This window comes from Oryzias melastigma, linkage group LG4, assembly GCF_002922805.2.
Source record: "Oryzias melastigma strain HK-1 linkage group LG4, ASM292280v2, whole genome shotgun sequence".
Lineage (NCBI taxonomy): Eukaryota > Metazoa > Chordata > Actinopteri > Beloniformes > Adrianichthyidae > Oryzias > Oryzias melastigma.
Genome location: NC_050515.1, coordinates 12,787,898 through 12,796,106, shown reverse-complemented (window position 1 = coordinate 12,796,106; position 8,209 = coordinate 12,787,898). Strand labels below are relative to the sequence as shown.

The 8,209-nt window shown below is 34.0% G+C and overlaps 1 long non-coding RNA gene across 1 annotated transcript; it reads right to left on the bottom strand.

The window, feature by feature from the left end:
- Positions 1-842: 842 nt before the first annotated feature.
- Positions 843-7,183, bottom strand: LOC112150860. Its single transcript, XR_004947751.1, has 3 exons — positions 6,952-7,183; positions 6,451-6,471; positions 843-1,231 (listed from the first exon to the last, which is right to left on the bottom strand). It is a non-coding gene; the product is annotated as an uncharacterized LOC112150860 (long non-coding RNA).
- Positions 7,184-8,209: the final 1,026 nt, after the last annotated feature.

Here is an 8,209-nt window from a genome sequence, read left to right as displayed (position 1 = left end):
TTGTCCTTACTTTAAAACCTTAAAGCATGCAGAGGTTCGTCTAAAAATTAGTTTAAAATCGATATATTTATTTTCCTAATAAGCTAAAAACCTAAAAATAAGCTAAAAATAAATATCTGTAAACAGATTGCATGGGTTATTTCCTATGACAAAATTATAGCAAAGTCTTCAAATTTCAAGAATCCCAATCGCCAAGCTCCATGCTTGAGCTGCACAGCATTGGAACAAGATTAAAAAAATATTCCCCCTGAGTAATAAAAGCAAAGAAATTTGGAGCCTTTTTGAAAGGACATGGTTTCAATGAGCTGCAAGCTGTAGGTGTGGAAGAAAACTGCAAAAATAACCCAATAAACCACCTTTTGATTGCTTTCAGTTGGAACTGCTTTTTTGAGCATTAACACTCTAATAGCACGGCCTCATTTGCTGTTCTTATAAATCCAGTGAAACCAATACCTATACAGGAGATGGATTAAGTTTGTGCAGGCAGCACCGATTGATTTGGTTGATTTAAGCTTTTTTTTCAGCTCTTTGGTTGCCGACATATTGGCCAAACATGGGGAAAAAAAAAAACAGTCTTTTGATAAATAAGCCAGTTTGAAACACACAGGAGCGTTAAATAAAAAATATATATATCAGTCTTTATAGCATTTCTGATCTTCTATCTTAAAAACAACAGATGGAGTTCTGCTGTAATGTGGGTAAAGGGACTTACTATACACTGGAACAGCAATTAGAAGTTATTTGGTATCTTTTGATCTATTGTAAAAGCATTCACAGTGGTCTTTTAATCATGATTAGGCCCTTTTTAGGTAAATCAAAAAACCTGTGTCATTTTCTAGGACATAGTTTCTGCAGAGCAGCAGTATTTTATTATTAGAAATTTGCCTCTCTGAGCACATATACAATCTTTTTCCATCTGCATTTTTTTCTTCTCCTGTTCAGAATGTTTAAAGAAAAAAAACTCTCAGAAAGGCAATTATGAGCCTGATTTTCTTTACATATTCCCTCCATCATCAGAAAAAAAACCCCACAAGAATACATTAAAACACACAAAAAAAAAAAACACAGTTTTCATAGGAGTAGATCTTTACTAATTAATGGTAGTGATTTACTCTTACCTTGCAGTAAAAAGGTCCTCGTCCTAATCCTGCCTGGGTCCTTTCTTTGTGGAATTTGTGCGTTCCCTCCTGTTCATTTTCCTTCCTTTTCTCCCAACAGTGGTTGAGATGGACTCCAACAAAGAAGCAGATAAAGAAAAATCAATGGATGAATGAAAATATGATGTATACATATAAATAAATGGATAGCAACAGGCAGAACATAGTCGACATTAAAATGCACACAAATGTGTGGGGTGGACAAAATGGTTGAAACTCTTAAAATAGAAATATTTGTTTTTGTGCAGATACAGCATTTAGAGAAAAGGTTTTACTCTTGTACCCACCTAATATGTTGAGCAAATAAAACAGTAAGTGCAAAAAGTAAAAATTTGTCATTTGGTTGTTTTTTATGATGTGCAGTAATGGGGCATGAGCTCATACTTCCTAACATTTTCAGAAATATAAAAGTTCTGTACAAACTCAGGGTTAGTTTTGATTGAATTTTATAGCTAAGCAGAAAATATTTTGTGCAACAACATGAAAACAAGCGGAGACACCATCTGGTACTTCTTTACACCACAAACCAGTACATCTGGTCTAAAGAGACAAGCTCTTCTGAGAGTAAAAGTTTGATAAGAAGAATTGTGCACTGCTGAGATGTGCTTTCCTCCAAGTCTACGCTTTCAAGCTTTTTATCGAGCATCTGATAAGAAATAAATCTACTGCAGCTGTTTGAGAGCTTTTTTTAAATTTCCCTCATCGATTAAAAAATAAATCTTTAGGGCATCTACCCACCACTAAGGTCAACAGAAAGTGGTGTGTATTAAAAATAAATAAGTTCAGTTTTGTTCAATTTAAACATTTAAACCCTTTGGTGCCGTTCCTACTGGACGACAGTAGGGAGCAAAGACTTCCTGACAAAGACATGGATAGAGGGCTGGATCAGGAGGATTTTGAGTCCATCATGAGACCTTACAGTCTAAGCCTTAGGGAGCATTGTTTTAGGGTCGTCCAGGTCAAATTCATAAAAAAAGGGTGGTCTTGTCTGAAGGACAGAAGGACTATCTGTCCCCCGACCTGAAAAATGACGCTGGTTTCATGAGAGGGGCCTATTCCTGAAGGCTACTTTGGAAACTATAAGAAGATGAGCACAATATGAGCAAAGGGCTCTGTTTGTTAACCTAAATCTTGTGTTAGGGTCGGCACCGACTCGTTATAGTTTTTAATTGTAAAAAAGAATCACTTAAAATTAATCTATTCCATCAAGACTTTTGACTTTGTTTGGAACCTTGATAAATTCTTTTTTTTCTTAAATGCTCTGGTTGAAATTATTTCCGTTCTGGTGTTAGGTTCGGTTACGATATATAAAATAATTTTATGAATCAGCAATTAGAGCTAAAATTCAAATCGTTAATTTGTCCAGTATCGTCTCAAAGAGCAAAATAAACAAACTCGGGCATGTCCAGACACACACAGAGGACCATTCCGAATTCTTCCCTTGGCTTTCCCCTCCATTTGAAGGGGGAGTTTGAGTGCTAGTGTGTCGGGGAAATTTATTTTTAAATCTGACGTTCCAAACAAAAGGATATAAAGTCCTCACCCACGAGGCTAAACCGCGTCACGCTGAGAAGCGCTTTTCTTCTCGTGGATGCGCTCTGAACTACAGACGTTTACATTTGAGTGTAAGTAATTACTTTTAGTCGTTATGTATATTCAAGCGCTAGAAACTCTGCGCTAACGCTAGCGGACCGGCGATTATTGATGACATCATCGAAAAAAGTGACGTCCAAAATATGAAACAACATTTTTTCATAACTCCCCGATTGGAGGGCCAAACGAAGAAAAGGGAGATGGGAAGAATTCGGATTGGGACAGACTTTTCTCTGACTTAGCTTTCTAATATTTTTGGCAGATGTGATTTTATTGGTTTGACTTGTTTGTTGTGTTGGTTGTTTGTGTTCTAATGTGTTTGGATTAAATTTCTATTGCTGACAAAAATATCTGTATTTTTAAATGTTGAACAAAATGTGGGTCAAAACTGACCCATAACACAATGGAAGTTACTAGAGTTAAATCTAAATAAAAAAAAAATATTAAGCAATTAATTTCAGAGATATATTCTAAACCCCTCGGTAAAATTCAAGCAACACAAAAAGCATAGTTTTTTTATGATTCTTTTGAGATAATTCTGTTTTTATTAAAATCTAGATTGATAAATATTTTTTTAAGGCCCAGAGACCCACAAAAATTTTTAAAAACTAACATTTCCATGGATAAGGAAGCTTAATAGGATAACCAAGATTTAAAAAATGGATTAGAGGTTATTGTTTTTAATGTATTTTAAAGCTGATTTAAAACACGGGTCAAAACAGACCGTTAACACTGCGGATTCAAACAGAAAACTAACACAAGCATAAGGTTAAATAAGTCCGCAGGATTTTCCTGTTCCCTCATTTTCAGAGGTGTAATAATTTCAATTTGAGAATTTGTTTTTGGAAAATCAATTAATCTAAAGTAGTTATGTTTTTTTATTTAAACAATAACATACTTTCACGAAAGAGCCTAAAGTTTCTTTCAAAACTGCTTTCCTGAATTTCTTGTAATTGCTGACAGGCTGTGTTTGCCATCAGGTCATTTAGTTGTAATAATAGTAAAAATATTAATGGAATACAAAAAGAGGGAATCTAAAAGTAGAAAAATAAATATTAAAAATATTTAATTACTTGAAAGTGGTAAAATTATCCGTTTATACGGAAAATAATTTCTACTTAAAACATTAAATCGAATATTAAGAAATCAACATTTAGAAGTTCCACTCAAGAACTCAAAAAGTGAAAAATTAGCTACAAAAGCTGTTAGAATCACTTCAAATTGAATATGAAATAGGGCAATAAGAATGTTTTTTCTATAACTCTAAGCAAATGGTTTGTATTTTATGAGTTTTTATGTCATTCATTTTAATTAGTTACAAAAAGACTATAGTGTAATTAGTGGATATGACTAATTTTAGAACAAAATGGGAATACAATCCTAATGTCCTATCTTAATAAGTTCTTATAAAATCTCTGAAACTTGTTCTTAATCTTAGAACATAAATCTAAACTTTTGTTTCCAAAGTCCAATTGTGTCAACATTTATTAAACTTGAAAATAACATCTTAAAAATCTTACCAAACATTGAAATGTTATGTTTTTTTTGTCTATTGATTATTTCTATGGAGCAAAATTATTTTGATTTATATTAATACATTTTATAGACCCTAGTTGGTAATGAGCCAAAAATAATCTCAACTTTGCCAATTTTGAGAGACTCTTGGAAAGCTGTGAAGGTGTAAAACAACTTAAAACCTGGTAAAATGTCAAGGTTTTAAACCTTTGCATCAAATAGTTTGCAGAGTGACAAAACTCAACAGAACTCTGTGGTCTCTCTCTTATGCACAAATGTTTTAGTTTTGTTCCATTACACGACAAAATTACCACTTTCAGATCACTACATCTCTCGATAAAACCAAAAGTAATGATTTTACATGCGTTCATTTCCTTGTAGACCTTTCTCTTTTGTCTTCAAGAGTCACAGCTAACAGGTGAAATAATTACATGTGGATAAAAAGCAAAAATAGATTTCATGAGGTAAATGGATCACAATACACGACAAAGCTCTATTAGTCCAACTTCATTGTTTGTTTTATATCAGCTTAATAGTAAGCCTAAATTCTAAGTGTAATCTTTTACTTTACTCAGAATAACATGCAGAGCATTAGAATAGTAGAAGAAATCTCTTTTCCACTTGACTGCCTGAGCAGAAGCTGCAGCAGGTCTGAACAATATTGACTTCATGGCTTTTTGCTCTTGTAAAAGCAGTGAAGCTTCTGCTGCTGTAAATTTAACTTCAAACACCTATAGGAGGGAGAGAGATTTATTTACTACAAAGAAAATGTCATCCGCTGCTAAAATTAATTAACTGCAAAGCTCATTTAAAAAAATAAAGAGGGTGAAGTTAGTGCTCTGCTGGGATGTTTTTCTTCTGCCGAGACTGGATTAGTGGTATTGGAAAAACCATTACAACTTGAGGCAAACTCAATTATTGATGCAGGTTAGTCAGTTATGTAAAATCACCAAACTGACATTGGCAGAAAATAACCTCAATGGAAATGTTTTGATATAAGAAAAATCATGAATCACCGGCTGTGATTGTTGCATTTCTGTTTCTTTGTTGTCACGATGCATAAAATATGACCATTTAATGATGGATTTTAAGTCATATCTGAGTGATCTGTGGGGAGAGCAGCTCATCAGTTAGTCCTCCTGATCATAACATATTGACAAATATGACAGTATTCCCTGGAGAAATGATATTTTCATTAAAATTATATTCTAAATGAAGATTGACCTGCAGTGAAAATTAAAGCGACTCACTTAAGGTTGTGGGTTCACGTCAAAGAAACATTTTATCGGCAAAACGATTCCCTCATCTCCCATTTATTATCTGCTGGGTTCAATATGACATTGACCCTATAACAGCTTCACCTCTTCTGAGAAGGGGTTTTCAAAGATTCATGAGTGTGTTTGTAAAAATGTTTGACTATTATTCCAATGGTGCATCTGTGAGATTAAAATATAGATGTCAGATGAGAAATACTGCTTTTTAAAGATTCTCCGTCATGTTCAAGTCAGGATTCTGGGAAGGCCAGACAAGTTCAACACCAAAACCTTGTCTGTGTCTTTAAGGACTGTTCCAAGTTTGATCTCCATCAGTTAAGGGGGTGGGAGAGGGTTAAGGGTTCTGTGTAGGTCAAGGGTTTGGGCTCTATTTTTATACTGAGGCTTGCTTTAGTATTAGCTGTTCTATTTTAGTGTGTAACACTTTGTGTTACATTATATATGATAAGTGATAAATAAAAGATTGATTTGGGGCACAGTTACGCTAGACCACGTTGCCAGATAGAGTCATAGGTTTCCAGCCAAAAAGTCATCTAAAAACCACCAGAACTCACAATCATCCATTCTTAATTACTTCCAATTTTGATTAAAAGTCCAACTTTGAGACATTTTATAATGATTTTTTTTCAGGTATCAAGAACAACTAAAAAAAGAAAGGGGGGGAAAAGCCACAAATAACCAAATAGGATTATGATATCTTATAAAAGTTCTTGCATTTTTTATTTTTCATAAAATTTAAGTGAGGAAAATTAAAAGGAACAGGAAATACACAAAATTCAGAGATTTCAAGAATATTTCAGCCATACTCAGCTTGTATTTAAAAAACATATTATTGGACATATTTTTATGTTATGATTATTAATATGATCATCACAATGGCAAGAATGTTGACAGGTGAGGCACTGACTCACCTGTCTCCTCTGATCACTCGTCTGTGAAAAGAAGCTACTTTGAGTTACATTAAATGACTGAAGAATCAATAGTAGTGCACTTTTAAACACTTTACGAGGACATAACATTTAAAAAAATAAATTACTACAAACAAGTCTGACAAGTATCAGAAGATCCAAGCCACAAGAAAACTGGACGTATGAATTAGACAGAAGCTTCTGGAGAGCTGAATCATTTAAAAAGTTAATTGAAACTGTTTTTGTTGAAGTATGTGAGCAGAAAAACGTTCATGCTCAAAATTTTACTTGCAAAATGTATTTAACCAAATGAATCAGCTGATATTGCTTTATGGCATCAGTAATGCAAATCCAGAGAAGATAAAGAGAGAAGAAGAAGTTTTTTCAGGTCTACAAACTATTTGAGGAGAGAAAATCGACAGTTTTTTTCCTCTGACTCTCACATGCATCGGAATAAGAACACACAAAAAATATAATAAAAATAAATAAAGTATAAAAGTCCACCTGTCTTCTCTCAGGTTCAACACAGGTGCAGTTTGTTCATCCCATTGAGCTGTTAGGAACTGGAGGTGTAGGACGCAAAATGCAGGAGAGCAGAAAAATCTAATAATAAACTTGAACATGAAAAAATCAATTAACTAAACAAGTAACAAAAGAATGGTTGAACAGGTGAAAAGACAAGGATAAACTGAAAATCAAACTTCTAAATGCTGAGGACAATTACTAAAAATGAAAACAGCTGTGGATTGTTAACTTCAACCTTGTGTGACAGTGACAAGGGGAAAACGCACAACTATGAACACAATTCTCACATTGGCTTTATTTCCTATAATAAAATTTAAGTTAACAGATCAGAATTTATCTTCAGAACCTGCAATCTTACATTTATTGCTTTTACCCTTTTTCACTTAAATTTTCATTGAAACTTATAAAAACTCCAAAATAGCACATTGGGTTGGAAATGGTAAGACACTTCTGTTCATATGTGAGTCAATAGTGTATTTATTATTTAGATTCTTATAGTTCGATATGTCCCAAACTACTTTAATACCAGCAATTTAATCAACTGTGTAGCAAAATTTAAAAAAAGCAAAACATTTGCTTTTATCTTTGACTGACTCAAAGCCTGACAGTAACGGTGTGACATCATAAAGTTAATTTAGAGAAAATTAGGGTACAACTTGAGTGCAGTTGGATGGGTGGGCAGACTGCATTCATCCACACGAATGTTCCTGGATTTGGTTTGCTGGCGTTCGAACAGCGCCAAGCAGACTGAGGGAGCCAAACCTTTTCGTTTTATTTTCCAAACCATTCTCAGGGACACTCAGACACACAGGAAAAAGAGCCTTTTGAGATCTGGGCAGCTAATTTAACCTAAATTAAAAAAGAGGAGATTATACTGGAAGAGCAGAGCTTAAAGGCTCAATGTGAAAGCAACACCACTCACAACAAGGTTGCAAAGGAGCTGAGTGATGCTTGTCTAATAATGACATTACCCTCTTTATTGCCATGCTTCCCTCAGGCTCGTGGCAGTAGCAAAATTCAATCATTATTATGCTGTTTTTTTCTTTTTTTTTTTTTGCTACATTTGTGTACATTAGTCAGCTGGGAGTAGCAAACAATGTTTTATGAGCTTACTGCATGTTTTATTTATGGAGGATTAAAACAAGATTCCCCCCATGTGAAAACAACAGTTACACGTTTCTGCATTGTGCACTCTTTTACTGTTTCATCATCCAAGAAATGCTTCATCACAAAAAAT